This window comes from Manis javanica, chromosome 2 (genome assembly GCF_040802235.1).
Source record: "Manis javanica isolate MJ-LG chromosome 2, MJ_LKY, whole genome shotgun sequence".
In the NCBI taxonomy this organism is placed as follows: Eukaryota; Metazoa; Chordata; class Mammalia; order Pholidota; family Manidae; genus Manis; species Manis javanica.
The window spans coordinates 87,257,836-87,273,927 of record NC_133157.1 but is presented as its reverse complement, the minus strand read 5'-3'; the positions used below and the strand labels follow the sequence as shown (position 1 = coordinate 87,273,927).

General features: G+C 39.0%; 1 protein-coding gene and 1 non-coding gene across 2 annotated transcripts in view; both read left to right on the top strand.

Annotated features, from left to right (window-relative positions):
• LOC140847731 (endogenous retrovirus group FC1 Env polyprotein-like) overlaps positions 1–16,092 on the top strand; it is a 491,917-nt gene that overhangs the window by 116,293 nt on the left and 359,532 nt on the right. The window lies entirely within an intron of this gene.
• LOC118967089 (U6 spliceosomal RNA) lies at positions 3,261–3,366 on the top strand. The gene has a single exon (XR_005053894.1). It is a non-coding gene; the product is annotated as a U6 spliceosomal RNA (small nuclear RNA).

The following is a 16,092-nucleotide window of genomic DNA, read 5'->3' as shown; positions in this document are numbered from 1 at the left end:
TGATTATTTGGGAGCATGTTGTTAAGCCTCCATGTGTTTGTGAGCCTTTTTGTTTTCTTTGTAGAATTTATTTCTAGTTTTATACCTTTGTGGTCTGAAAAGTTGGTTGATAGAATTTCAATCTTTTGGAATTTACTGAGGCTCTTTTTGTGAGCTAGTATGTGGTCTATTCTGGATAATGTTCTATGTGCACTTGAGAAGAATGTATATCCTGTTGCTTTTGGATATAGAGTTCTATAGATGTCTATTAGGTCCATCTGTTCTAGTGTGTTGTTCCATGCCTCCGTGTCCTTACTTATTTTCTCCCCAGTGGATCTATCCTTTGCGGTGAGTGGTGTGTTGAAGTTTCCTAAAATGAATGCATTGCAGTCTATTTCCCCCTTTAGTTCTGTTAGTGTTTGTTTCACATATGCTGGTGCTTCTGTGTTGGGTGCATATATATTTAGAATGGTTATATCCTCTTGTTGGACTGAGCCCTTTATCATTATATAATGTTCTCCTTTACCTATTGTTACTTTCTTTGTTTTGAAGTCTAATTTGTCTGATACTAGTACTGCAACCCCTGCTTTCTTCTCTCTGTTGTTTGCCTGAAATATGTTTTTCCATCCCTTGACTTTTAGTCTGTGCATGTCTTTGGGTTTGAAGTAAGTTTCTTGTAAGCAGCATATAGATGGGTCTTGCTTTTTTTTTATCCATTTTATTACTCTGTGTCTTTTGATTGGTGCATTCAGTCCATTTACATTTTGGGTGACTATTGAAAGATATGTACTTATTGCCAATCCAGGCTTTAGAGTTGTGGTTACAAAAGGTTCAAAGTTAGCTTCTTTAGTATCTTACTGCCTATCTTAGCTCACTTATTGAGCTGTTATATACACTGTCTGGAGATTCTTTTCTTCTCTCCCTTCTTATTCCTCCTCCTCCATTCTTTATGTTGCTTGTTTTATTCTGTGCTCTTTTGTATTTCCTTTAACTGCTTTTAGTGGGTAGTTGATTTTATTTTTTGCCTTTAGTTAATATTTGGTTGGTCTGCTTTCTTTGCTGTGATTTTATTTTCTCTGGTGACATCTGTTTAGTCTTAGGTGTCCTCCCATCTAGAACAGTCCCTGTAAAATACCCTGTAGAGGTGGTTTGTGGGAGGCAAATTCCCTCAACTTTTGCTTGTCTGGGAATTGTTTAATCCCTCCTTCATATTTAAATGATAATCGTGCTGGATACAGTATCCTTGGTTCAAGGCCCTTCTGTTTCATAGCATTAAATATATCATGCCATTCTCTTCTGGCCTGTAAGGTTTCTGTTGAGAAGTCTGATGATAGCCTGATGGGTTTTCCTTTATAGGTGACCTTTTTCTCTCTAGCTGTCTTTAAAACTCTTTCCTTGTCCTTGATCTTTGCCATTTTAATTATTATGTGTCTTGGTGTTGTCTTCTTTGGGTCCTTTCTGTTGGGAGTTCTGTGTATTTCCATGGTCTGTTTGATTATTTCCTCCCCCAGTTTGGGGAAGTTTTCAGCAATTATTTCTTCAAAGACACTTTCTATCCCTTTTTCTCTCTCTTCTTCTTCTGGTACCCCTGTAATATGGATATTGTTCCTTTTGGATTGGTCACACAGTTTTCTTAATATTGTTTCATTCCTGAAAATCCTTTTATCTCTCTCTGTGTCAGCTTCTATGCATTCCTGTTCTCTGGTTTCTATTCCATCAATGGCCTCTTGCATCGTATCCATTCTGCTTATAAATCCTTCCAGAGTTTGTTTCACTTCTGTCATCTCCTTCTGAATGTCTGTAATCTCCCTCCGGGCATCTGTAATCTCCCTCTGGACTTCACCCCTTAGCTCCTGTATATTTCTCTGCATCTCCGTCAGAATGTTTATGATTTTTATTTTGAATTCTTTTTCAGGAAGATTGGTTATGTCTGTCTCCTTCTCAGGTGTGGTCTCTGTTATCTTGGTATGCCTGAAATTTTGTATTTTCATGGTGATAGAGACAGTTTGCAGAGCTGGCACGAGTGATGGCTGGAAGAACTTCCCTTCTTGTTGGTTTGTGGCCTTCCTCTCCTGGGAGAACAGCAACCTCTGGTGGCTTGTGCTGGGCAGCTGCATGCAGACGGGGCTTCTGATTCTTACCCGGCTGCTATGGAGTTTATCTCCGCTGTTTCTGTGGGTGTGGCCTGCCTCAGGCTGCTGCTCTGATATGGTGGAGCCGTGTTGGACGCGGCACGGCTGGGAGGCTATCTTCGTGAAGGGCCTCCTTGCTCCCTGCTGCCCAGGGAGTTAGAGTGCCCAGAGTTCCCCAGATTTCCTGCTGTTGGACTAAGTGTCCTAGGATGCTTCTGTCCAGCAGTGGGGTCCCTGTCCCTTTAAGACTTCCAAAAGCACTCACTTTTCTTTTTCCCCAGGGTGCTGGCTGTGGGGACCCTCTCACAGGTCTTACTATCCTGTTTCCCTAGTATCTGGGACCCCACACATGCACTTTGTCTGCGCTCTGGTGCAGATGGCTAGGGCTAGCTATTTAGCAGTCCTGGGCTCCCTTTCCCTCCCCACTCTGACTCTTCTCCTCCCGCCTGGAGCTGGGGTGTGGGGCGCTCGGGTCCCGCCGGGCCGGGCTTGTATCTTACCCCCTTCGCAAGGCGCTGGGTTCTCACAAGTGTGGATGTGGTCTGGATGTTGTCCTGTGTCTTCTGGTCTCTCTTTAAGGCAGAGTTGTCTTCATTGTATTTTCAAAAATATATGTGGTTTTGCGAGGAGATTTCTGCTGCTCTACTCACGCCATCATCTTGGCTCTGCCTCTAAGCATTTTCTATTTTTAAAAACTCAGGTTTTGTCTCCTTTCTGCTAGCCCTTTAAACCCTTTTATTTACAGAAACCTGTAGAATCTTAAAGCACAAATTGACTTGTCTTCATGAATTTTAAGTCCTTTTTTGTAAACTTATTTTTCAGTCACCTCATTCTATATAAGTGTCACATAGACTAATGAAATACCAAAAAAATTAAATATGAATAGGACTTTCCATATTATATTTTAGGTCTCTGGTAATATATTGTCAGAATAAGTATACCAACACAAACACACACAGTCTTCTGAAACATTTCATTTTATACAACCCCAGCTTTTTAATTCAAATTAACAAGAAAGATTTCAAATTCATTTGGAAATGCAAAAGATCTAAATAACCAAAACAATTTTATAAAATATAAACAAAATTGAATAATTTATATGATTTGAAGAATTATGTAAAGCTGTAATAATTAAGATAGCGTAGTATTGTGCTCGCTTTGGTGGCATATATACTAAAATTAAAACAATACAGAGAATATAGCATGGCCTCTGCACAAGGGTGACACTCAAATAAGCAAAGTGTTACATATAAAAAAAAGATAGTGTAGTATTGGCATAAGGACGGACATAAAGATCAATGGAGCAGAATAGGAAATCCAGAAACAGATCCACACAGTTATGATTCAGGCAATTGGTTTTACTATACAGATACTTTAATAAGGGAAGGATAGTCTTTTCCATAAATAGTGATGGAACTACTGGATATTTGTGGATGGAAGAAAGCTCAACCCTTACTCCATACTCCATATCATGCATTAAAATTGACTAAAGTGGATCATAGTCCTTAATTTGAAAGGTAAAAATACAAACTTTCTGAAGGGTAAAATTTCTTAAGACTGTGAGGTAGCAAGGATTTCATAAATCATAAATAATATAAAGCAAGAAGAAAAAATATTGATAAATTAGACTTCATCATAATTAAGTCTTCTGCTCTTTGAAACAGACTCCTAAGAAACTAAAAAACTGACCATATGATGAAATGTTCTATGTCTTATGATCAATGTCAATATCCTGGTTATGATACTGTACCATAGCTTTGCAAGGAATTACCACTGGGGGAAACAGGGTATATGGGATCTCTCTGTATACTTCTTACAACTGAATGTTAATCTCCAATTATCTCAAAATAAAGTTTAATTAAAAAAGAGTACCCAACAGACTGGGAGAAAATACCTGCAAAATATATATCTGACAGTGTGTACTGCACACACACATAAAATCTTTCAATTTTAGGCCTAAAAGTAAGAAAACAGATGATCAATAAATGGAATAAAATTTTGAACAGACCCTACAGAAAGATGTTGTGTGCAAATGACAGGAAAATATGTTCAACATAATTATGTATCCATGAAATGCACAAAACCAAGAAGAAACAATAAACTGAGAGCTGAACACTGGTATAGAATTCTGTGTAGGTTTCAGATGGGTCTCTGGACAGCATACAAGTGGAATAGATCAGTCTTTGAAAACTGAATTAATTTTTGAACCACAACCCAAAAATTTTGGACAGGAAGTGAATTACACACTTAAAAAAGTTGACTGCCCGCTAAAATGGAAGGTTTACATAGGAACCAGATTCTCTATCTGAAATTGTACATCCTGTTCAGAAGCCACAAAATCTCAACTCCAATGAGAAAAGTAAATCATAAAACAGCAACACTGACATAACAGAGATGTTGGAATTTAAAGTAGCTGTCATAAAAATGCTGTAATAAGCAATTGTGAACAATCTTGAAAGAAAAGAGAAAATAGAAATTCTCAGCAAAGAAATAGAACACATAAGGTAGAAACAAGTGGAAATCTGTAAATATGAAAATGCAGTAACTGAAACAAAAATTCAATAGATCGGCTCACTCACTGAATGGAGATGAGAGAAGAAAGATTTAATGAACTCAAGGAAGTATCAATAGCAACTATCCAATCTGAATGACAGATAGAAGACAGCCTTAGGGACCCATAGAGCAAAAACAAAAGGTCTGAGTTTATGTCATCAAAGTCCCAGAAGAGGAGGAGAAGGAATGTGGAACTAAATAAATATTTGAAGAAATCATAACTGCAAACTTTCAATACCTAGCAAAAGACACCTGCAGATTCAAGAAGCTGAGTAAACGCCTGACAAGATAAACCCAAATACATTCCTACCAAGATGGATCCGAATGAAATTTCTGAGAATTAAACACAAAGAGACATCCTTGAAAGCAGCCAGCAAAAAATGAGGTTACCTTGTAGGAGAATAATGATTCAAACAACAGAGGCTTTCTCATCAGAGACCACAGGAGCCTTCTGCCACACATTTTTAATGGGAAAGCATCTTTAAAGTACCAAAAGAAATGAAATGTCAGCCCCAAATTCTTTATTCAGAAAAAATATCCTCTAAGGTGAAGATGAAATAAAGACACTCTCAGATGAAGTAAAATTAAGAAATTTGTTCACCAGCAGATCTTCTCTAAAAGAATGGTTAAAGAAAATTCTTTGGACAGAAAGGAAATGACAGAAGAAAATTTGGAATATCAGAAATGAAGAAAAACAACAGAAAGAGTAAATATACAACAATATAAATATATAACAATATACTTCTCCCATCTTTAAGTTTTTCAAACATTTTCAGTGGATCAAACAAAAAATGGTAACATTGTCTAATATGATTCTCAATGTAAGTAGAAGAATTAAGACAACTGTATTATAAAGGGGGTGGGTCAAGGGGTCAGAAAGCTCATAAAGCTTCTGCATAATCTTTGAAATAGTAAAATGTTGATGCCAGTAGAAATGATATGTTACAGAGATTGAGAGAATGGATTACCAAAAAAAAAGACTGAACTATATGCTATATATGTAAAGACTCACCTAAAATATGATGATATAGGTTTGTTAAAGTTGAAAACTTGGAAATCATGAAAACACTAAGCCCATAAAACTGGAATGACTATATTCATATCAGACAAAGTAGACTTCAAAGCAAAGAAAATTACCAGAGACAATAAGAACATTACATCATTTTTAAATGGTCAATTCATAAAGAAGACATAACAGTCCTAAGTATGTATATATCAAGCAGTGGACACTCAAAATACATGGAGCAAAATCTGATAGAACTGAGAGGAGAAACAGACAAATCTATAATTATAGTTTAGGATTTCAACTCCCTTCCCTCAGTAATTGCTAGAAGCAGTGAACAGAAAGTCAGTGAATATATAAAAAGTTGATTGAAAACCATCAATCAACAGGATCCAGCTGAAACTTATTGAACATTCCAACTAATGACAGCAGACTATGTCTTTTCAACCCCACCTGGAACACCAAGATAGACTATGTCCTGGGATGTAAAGCACATGAAAAATATTAAAAGAGTTAAACCATATAAAATATATTCTCAGGCCATGGGGGAATTAAACTTGAAAGCAATAACAGAGAGATAACAGGAGAGTCTCCTGACCTTGGAAATTAAACTATCCTACACTCAACATTGCAGTGGTCAAAGAGGAAGCTTAAAAAAATCTGAGTGAAAGTGAAAATACAGGACAATTTCTATAGAATGTAACTAAAGCAGTGCTAATCAGGAAATTTACAGCATTAAATGTTTATATTAGAAAAGAAAAACTCTCAAATCAACAATCTAAGCTTCCAACACAAGAAAATAGAAAAAGAAGGACAAAATAAACAAAGAGCTAGATATAGAAAGAGAACAATAAAGCTAAGAGCAGGAATCAAACATTGAAAACAGCCAAATAAAAGAGGAAATGAAACCAAAAGTTTTGGGTTTTTTTGAAAAGATAAGATTGATAAACTTCTAGAAATATTGACAAAGATAAAGGGAAGATACAAATTACCAGTATTATAGATGAAACAGGAATTCTAACCACAGAAGCTGCAGACATTAAAAGGATAATAAAAATAACACAAACAAGTCTCTACACAGAAATTCAACAACTTGGACAAAATGGTTCAATTCCTTGAAAACCACAAATGCAAAGCTCAGCCAAAATGACACAGATCAGTTAAGTACACTTATATTAAATAAAGTGAATGTGTAGTTAAACACTTGCCAAAAAAGGAAATTTCCAGACACAGTTGTCTTCTGATGAATCTGCCAGACATTTTAAGACAAAATAACCTATGGATCTAGTCAAACTCATAGAAGCTGAGAGTAGAAGTGTGATTGCCAGGGCTGGGAGGAGGGGGAAATGGGGAGATATTGCTCAAGGGCTGCAAAGTTTCAGTTACACAAGATGAGTAAGTTCTGGGAATCTAACATACTGCAATGTGACTACAGTTAACCATATTGTATTGCACACTTGAAATTTGCTGTGAGAGTAAATCTTATCTCACCACAGTAAAAGAAAAAAGAAGAAATGAAAAAGAAAAGTAATTATGTGAGGCAATGGATATGCTAATTAGATTGTGGTGATCATTTCACATTGTACATGTATATCAAAACATCACATTTTACTCCTTAAATATATACAATTTTTGTCAGTTATACCTTAGTAAAACTTGGGGGCAAAGGGTGGGTGGGGGAAGGTGAAATAACACCAGTTTGACACAAACCCCTCCAGAAAACAAAAATGGAAAGACTACTTCCCCATTCATTTTTAAGGCCAAAGACAAACAAGGATAGTATTAAAAAAAAAACTACAGACCTATTTTCCTTAATAACATAGACACAATTTCTCAAAAAAAATACAAGAAAAATCATACCCATAACACATAAAAAGCAAGATACACTACAACCAGGTGTGGTTTATTCTGCAAATGCAAGGCTGGTTCAATACATGAAAATCAACTAAAGTAATCTGCAATTTTGACAGGCTAAAGAAGAAAAAACAAACAATCATATCAAGTGATGCAGAAAATGTATTTGAACAAATCCAACATCTATTCATAATAACAACTCTCAGCAAATTAGAAATAAAAGGGAACTTCCTTAATCTGATTTTTAAAAAACTACAAAATTACTAAAGCTAACATCACATTTAATGGCTAGAGTCTTAATGCTTTTCCTTTAAAATTAAGACCAATGTAAGGTTGTCCACTTTTCCAAAATATTTGTACTGCTGGAAGTCCTGGCCATATCAATAATGTGGAAAAGAAAAGTCAGACAAATTGGAAAGAGAAATAAATCTATCCTTATTTACAGATTGCATGATTTTCTACATAGAAAAATCCCAAGTAATCTACCAAAAAATTCCTAAAACAATTGAGTTTAACAAGATACAATATAAGGAAAATACACAAATATCAATCTTATTTCTATATATTAACAGAAAATATTGGAAACAGAAATAAAAACATAATACTATTTACAATTGCTCCAAAAAAATTAAATCTATCAAAAACATGTGCAGGAACTATGCCCCCAAGAGTGAGGATTTTTATCTCTTACTGCTTGTTACTGTCCCAGCATACAGAATGTCTGTCACACAGCAGGTTTTCAATAAATGTTTGTTTAATGAATGCATGTTTGATCCATTTTCCATTAAGACATGAATAGCAATTTCTTAAGCATCACTAATAATCAGTTATCAAAAATACATGCTATGACAACAGAAAGAAATAAAAGGCACCAGATAGGCAAGGAAGAAGTTAAACTGTCCCTGTTTGCAGATGACATGATATTGTACATAAAAAAACTAAAGAATCCACTCTAAAACTATTAGATCTAATATCTGAATTCAGCAAAGTTGTAGGGTACAAAATTAATACACAGAGATCTGTTGCATTCCTATACACTAATGATAAACTAGCAGAAAGAGAAATCAGGAAAACAATTCCAATCACAATTGCATCAAAAAGAATAAAATACCTAGGAATAAACCTAACCAAGGAAGTGAAAGATCTATACTCTGAAAACTGTAAGACACTCATGAGAGAAATTAAAGAAGATACCAATAAATAGAAACACATCCCGTGCTGATGGACAGGAGTTAATATTGTCAAAATGGCCATCCTGCTTAAAGCAATCTATAGGTTCAATGCAATTCCTAACAAAATACCAACAGCATTCTATATAAATCAAGTATAAAAATCAAATGAATAATCATATCTGACTTGATTGTTTATAGTTCATGATGCGTGATCAAAACTGAAAGTTTCTGTGATATGACTGCCCTTGCACTGTTCACCATGTAAGAACTTAGTCACTATGTAAGAACTTGTTCACCATGTAAGAACTTGTTTGTTTTGCTTCAGAAGATTGGAGACTGTTGAGAATTAGGCTTGGGGTTGATTAATGATTGTGCATTGAGTCCCCTATACAGAATTTTATTGTTGTTAACAACCATTTGATCAATAAATATGAGAGATGCCCTCTCAAAAAAAAAAAAAAATACCAACAGCATTCTTCAACGAACAAGAGAAAATCGTTCTAAAGTTCATATGGAACCACAAGAGACCCTGAATAGCCAAAGCAATCCTGAGAGGGAAGAAGAAAGCTGGGGGGATTATGCTCCCTGACTTCAAGCCCTACTACAAAGCCACAGTAATCAAGACAATTTGTTACTGGCACAAGGACAAACCCATAGAGCAATGGAAAGACTAGAGAGTCCAAATATTAATACCCAAGCATATATGTTAATTAATGTATGACAAAGGACCTACGGACATACAGTGGGGAAATGACAGCCTCTTCAACAACTGCTGTTGGCAAAACTGGACAGCTACATGCAAGAGAATGAAACTGGATTATTATCTAACCCCATACACAAAAGTAAACTGAAAATGGACCAACTTTTTCCTGAATGCATCTTCTCGGGCAAGGGAAACAAAATAAAAAATGAACAAATGGGACTACATCATGCTAAAAAGCTTCTGTACAGCAAAGGACACCATCAGTAGAACAAAAGGCATCCTACAATATGGGAGAATATATTTGTAAATGACATATCCAACAAGGGGTTAACATCCAAAATATATAAAGAACTCAAATGCCTCAACACCCCAAAAGCAAATAACCCCATTAAAAAATGGGTGGAGGACAGGAACAGACACTTCTCCAAAGAAGAAATTGAGATGGCCAACAGGCACATGAAAAGATGCTCCACATCGCTAAAAATCAGGGAAATGCAAATTAAAACCACAATGAGATATCACCTCACACCAGTTAGGATGGCCAACATAGAAAAGAATAGGAACAACAAATGCTGGCAAGGATGCGGAGAAAGGGGAACCCTCCTACACTGCTGGTGGGAATGTAAACTAGTCCAACCATTGTGGGAAGCAATATGAGGGTTCCTCAAAAAATGAATAACAGAAATGCCATTTGACCCAGGAATCCCACTCCTAGGACTTTACCCAAAGAAAACAACTTCTCAGATTCAAAAAGGCATATGCACCCCTATGCTTATTACCACATTATTTACAATAGCCAAGATATGGAAGCAACCTAAGTGTCCATCAGTAGATAAATGGATAAAGAAGTGATGTACATATACACAATGGAATACTATTCAGCCATAAGAAAGAAACAAATCCTACCATTTGCAGCAACATGGATGGAGCTAGAGGGTATCATGCTCAGTGAAATAAGTCAGGCAGAAAAAGACAAATACCAAATGATTTCCCTCATTTGTGGAGTATAACAATGAAGCAAAACTGAAGGAACAAAATAGCAGCAGACTCAGAGACTCCAAGAAGGAACTAGTGGTCACCAAAGGGGAGGGGAGGGCAGGAGAAGAGGATTGTGGGATATCAGGATTGGTGCACATGGTGTGTGGGGGGTAATAGGGAAGACAGTGCAGCTCAGAGAAGACAAGTAGTGACTCTGTGGCATCTTACTACACTGATGGACAGTGACTGCAGTGGGGCACAGGGGGACTCAATGATACGGGTGAATGTAATAACCACATTGCTTTTCTTGTGAAACCTTCGTAAGAGTGTATATTAATGATACCTTAATAAAAAAAAATACATGCTTTGTGGTGTTGCGGTAGATGTGAGGAAGGAGCGTAAACTGGTACAGTCTTCCTAAGGACTGTTTGTCAGCATTTATCAAATATTTAACATGTATACATTTTAACTAGGTAAGTCTATTATTTTGGCATTTGTGCCAAATAAATAATCAGACTATATGCAAAAGATGTGTGGACAGTGCTGTTTGCTAAATATTATTTATAATACTGAAAATTGGAAACTGAATATCAGTCATGAAGAGATTGATTAAACATCCTACAATAGAACTATGGGAAAAAATGATAAAGGTCTAAATATCAGGAGACAAGTTGAAGTGTAAAAACAAGTTGTAAATAAGTAGTAACCATGCTTTCTAAAAATGCAGTTAGGGCTAGCATAAAGCCTACTTAACCAGCAGAGTTAACCATCAGTTAATACTAGTTTTACCTGGAAGAAGGGATAGAGGGAGTTTCTATTATCCCATCAAGCACTGCTGTATTGTGATCAAAGTGAGCATGTATTTAAACTTTTTAAAGAAGCACTTAAATATATTTACATTTAAAATAAGCAGGAATAACTCAAGTGTTAAAAAAAAAAAGACTTAGGTAACAGCCTTCCTCAGCACAGAACTTAAGGGAGATGAAATGCCAAGTTGCAAAGCTTGTTACAAAAAGAATAAATGTATCGGGTTGGCTTTTTCCTACACCGCCACAATCAGCATTACAAACTCAAGAATTTTTATCTAGAAAGCTGCACTTAATGAAAAAGAAGGGTATTTATTAATAAACCAAGTACGTTGGTCATGGAAAATACGTTTTTCATCTTCCCATAAAAAGTCCACATGACACCTAGTGGGATTACACTTTTGCAAAGGTGGAAAACCCTGTCTGACGGAGGGGCTACAGCCAAGACCGTCGGGCAGTCCGGCACAACACTCCGTTCTCAGCTGCGCAAACTCAGACCCCCTCCGTGTTGTCGGGGAGGGGACAGGAAGGGGGGCCGCCGGACATCGGAGCACGGGAGCCGCGGGAGGTCACCGCCCCCGAGGCCCAGGCTGCGGGGCTCGCCCCACACAGTACAGCACAATACAGCAGTGCTTTCCCGAGCGAGGCGGGGACGCGCACAGACCCCGGTGAGAGCCGCCGAGCGAGGCATTTGGACGCTCCCAGACTCAGGGCTTTGGGGGGACGCTCTCAACGGCGGCGGAGCGAGGCGGGCGGACGCCGAGGGAGCCGCGGCGGCGGGGCTGGGGAGCAGCGGAGAAACGGGCCACTGACCGCCGTCGTCCCTCGAGGACACGACGCGGAGCAGGCTGAGCACGGCCGGCCGGGAGCGGGGTCCCGAGTGGGGCGGGGAAGCTGCTGAACAGCAAAGCTTTCCGCGCGTGTCACAGAGACGCACTAACTTGCTGACAACTCTATTCGTTTTTTTCCCCAGTCTGACTGGGATCCAATTTTTTAAATCATTGTCATAGAAGAAACGATTGGTGCTGCGAAATAATGGTGATCAGGTGCATGCTCACTATATGTAACACAGTAAAAAGATATTCCTATAAATGCACGTTTGTCTCTAATTTGGTTTAAAAATTAAGACGCTCTCATAAGGTTTAAGCAGCGTCATCTCAGGAAAATGCATGGTTTGCTTGCTAACCGTTTTCTCCTTTTGCATTGTGTTTATTGTTGTATGTTCTGTATTTTTGAGATTTGCTTGTTTTCCCCTTTTCCTAACATGGAATCACTGGTCACAGATACATTCTTTTATAGCATTCTGCTGCATGTTTCACACCTTATTCCAAGAAATGGTTGTACCTTGACTCCTCTGGGCAGCTTTGAGTTTAAGACACATTGAGAGAGAAAATCCTTGGGGTATTTTTTCTTTGTATTCCAAAAAATCATGGTATTAGAGAAAACAGGCAGAACCAAAATAAAACAGGCATTGTTTGGGGTCTCAGAATTGCAATTTGGGGAGCAGATTGAGGTAGTAACTCAAACTGACACACATACTCTCCCCTCCCCCCCCACAAAAAAGTCAAAGGCTTTTAATGACGAAAGGGAACGTGTCTATGATGTTTAAACTTTGGTGGTGTTGGCAGAAAACTAATCTTAACTGAATGTAACTGGTTGCCAGGCCATCACTAAGCAAAAGCTCTTTCTGTAGCAAGTTGCAGGTGTTTGTGCTAAGTCCTTATAACATTTGTATTTGGCCCATTCAAAAGTTCATGGTTCCATCCATTACCAGGTGCATAAACCCCTCTCATTAATGGTCTTCTGGGTGAATTAAAAAACCCCTTTGTTAGACAGGAAAATAAGTATGAGCAGAGTGGAGAGAGAATTAAGACGAATAAATCTCTCTAAAAGGGACTCAAAGAATTAACCAGTTAAAACTAGAGAGCCAGAAAAGACTCACAGAGTTAATGAGTTAAATCAGCTGAAGCTCCAAAGGCCAGGAGCAGCTTGGAATGTTCAACTATTCCCCAGATAAAGAAAAGTGCCTGAACACAACCCATGTCTTCCTTTTGTCAATTAGATCATGCAATGCTAAATGACCCATGTTATTCTTTAACTTAACCTCTACGCTGTTTTTTCTACTCCTGCAGCCCCTAATCAAGTAACTTGCAGCCTGGGCAGAAGATATGCATCATGATCAATGTAGCAAACAAGCCCAGATATAAATGGCATAGTAAAAACAGTAAAGATTCCGTCTTAGAGCTAAGATTATATTTCAAAACCCATGAAGTCAAGAATTAATATATTCTTTAGCAAACAGATAGTAACTAGGACATTCTTGGGGGCAGGGCAAGCTGTCTTGATTGATATGTTCCCAGAGGGAAGCTGCTATCCTGGTGAGGAACTGGGTCAATAAATTCCTTATGTTAAGCTAATTTTAATTTTGTTGAATTGCTTGGAGGACTGATAATAGAAGAGATTTAATGTCTCTCATCAAAGATAAACATCTTGAACCCACTTGACAAGTCCACACCCCTAGCCCTTTGTCACATTCCTGAAAAAATCCTTAAGAGGGGATACCCCCAATCTATCAGGGCGCCTCTTCTCTGGGACAGTCCACACTCCCTTTCTCCAAATGTGCACCTTTTTGCCTTAAATAAAACTTTTCCTCGGCCTTTCAGGGAGTGCCTCTCCCTGAGGTGGCCTGCACATTCTCTCTCTCTAAATAAAACTTTAACCTTTCTGGGTGCCTGTCCTCCCTGATGTCCCCCCTACTTTTTCTCTCTTTAAGTGGGTAACTTTAAACAAAACTTTTACTTTGCTTCAGTACTGTGTCTCTGCCCTTCAATTCTTTGTTGCGGCAGGGACAATGGAGGAAAATAACGCCCCCCAAGACCTTGACATTAAGTGGCCCCATTTCATTTCACCTTTCAAAACAGAAAAGTAGAAATTGATAAAATGAGCGTACATATATACCAATGAGACAGGGACCATGGGTGTAGTTAGAGCAGGGTGAGGGCCTCTGGAAAAAGACCCTTACCAAATCTCCATATTAAACAATTAAGCAAAGTCAGAATCACATTAAATCTCTAAAGTAAAATATCAAACTAAGAATATAATCATTTTTCAGTGAAGTTTAGTTAAAACTAAAAAGCCAGGAGTAACTTGGCCTAGAATGTTTGAACATCCCCCAGATAAGAAAATGCCTCAGCATAGCCCATCTCTCGTTTGTGTCAATAAAATGAGGCTATTGTAAAATTTACTTTAGCCTGATAAAAGGCTCAATTTATCTTTAACTTTACCCAGATGCTGCTTTTCCTCCTCCAGCCCTGATCAAATAATATATAACCTGGGCAATTAATATAGCAAGCAGGCCCAGCCGTAAACAACATAAGGAAGGCAGGAAGGATTCCATCTTAAACATAAGATTGCATTTTAACACCCAAGAACTTAAGAAGTCAGTTTCTTAGCTTACTATTTAACAAACAGACAGTAACTCAGCCCACCTTGAGAGCAAGACAAGCAGCCTTGATTGATATGCTCCCAAACCAAGAAACTGCTATTCTGAGAATCAAAGCAGCAAATTTCTTACGTTAACTCTGCAAAATAGTCGGGAAAACTGATAAGAAACTTAGTGTATCCTCAAAGATAAACATTTAGAGACCATCTGGTGGGTCTGCATCCCTAGCTCTTTGTCTCTCAACCGCCTATAAATCCCCTAGGCAACACACCAGGGAGGGACTCTCTTGTCCCCTCCTGGCCTCTCACTGTGTCTCTAAATAAAAGGCTCTCCCTGGCTCTCCTACCTTGACTGTTTGCTAAGTTAATTTTTCAACTCCGCAAACAAGAACCCCGGCATCACCAAGCCATGCCCTCCACTTAAGAAACTTTAACTTCTACTTTAACTTAGTTTTCACTGAAATTTTGTGAAGTGAACAAAGATAATTTCAGGGCTAAATGTGGAACTCGGCATGCCTTTATAAAACAGATGCATTTCCCAATATAATTCCACCTAAATTAACTAATATCATTAATATTCCTAATTGACAGTTTACATTCAAATTTCCCAGATCGTTCCCAACTTCTTCGGCAGCTGCTGTTTCCCACAGGGACCATTGGGAAAACAAGCCTTGTATATTTGGCGGCAAAGTTCAAATGTAACCCATACCGCCTGGGGCTCTAAGAGAACGCGGGCGGGAGGGACCATTTAGGACATCACCCAACGGTTTTATAAGGAAACACTGCAGAGCCACGTGAAGGAGAGGAGGCTTCTGGGAAACGTGACCTTGAACACTGCCGGCTCGCAGGGCGGCGGCTAGAATGCGACTCAGCCACACCAGCGTATGGGCGAGAAGTCCTCCTTCCTGCTCCCGGGCGCTCCGCCCGTGAGCCTGAGCCTCAGCGGGGATGAAATGCGGGGGAACCTGCCTGGAGCTTCCTGCGAGGCGTGGGCTGTGACTCAGAGGGCGGGAGCGTTAAGTCCCGGGGGCCACCAGGCTCAACCCCCAGTGTCGGCCTCAGATGTGGTGCTGAGCCCCCGTCCTGTGCAGGCGCTCGGCGCGTGCCGGGCTGTACGGAGACCGTGTGCCTGGCGCCACCTGCAGCCTGACCTGGAAAAGCCCGTGTGGGCGGCGAGGCTGGCTTGGGGAGTGGGACGTGGGACGTACTTACAACGCGGGTGGTGGGTCTGCGGTGGACCCCGAGCTCTGGAGCCCGAGAAACTCGGGTAAATTCCAGCTCCAACACCTATAAGCAGGAGCAATTGAAGGAACAAACCTGTGTTGAAGAGTGTGAACTGTATAAGAGGGTCAACTTCGTGGCTTTAAAATTGGTTGCCCAGGCCCAGGTCCCAGCTCCTGGGAAATTCATCTGAGAGTAAAGCAGGTCTTGTGAAGTAGGGTCAGAGGACTCTGGTACTAGGAGCCATACC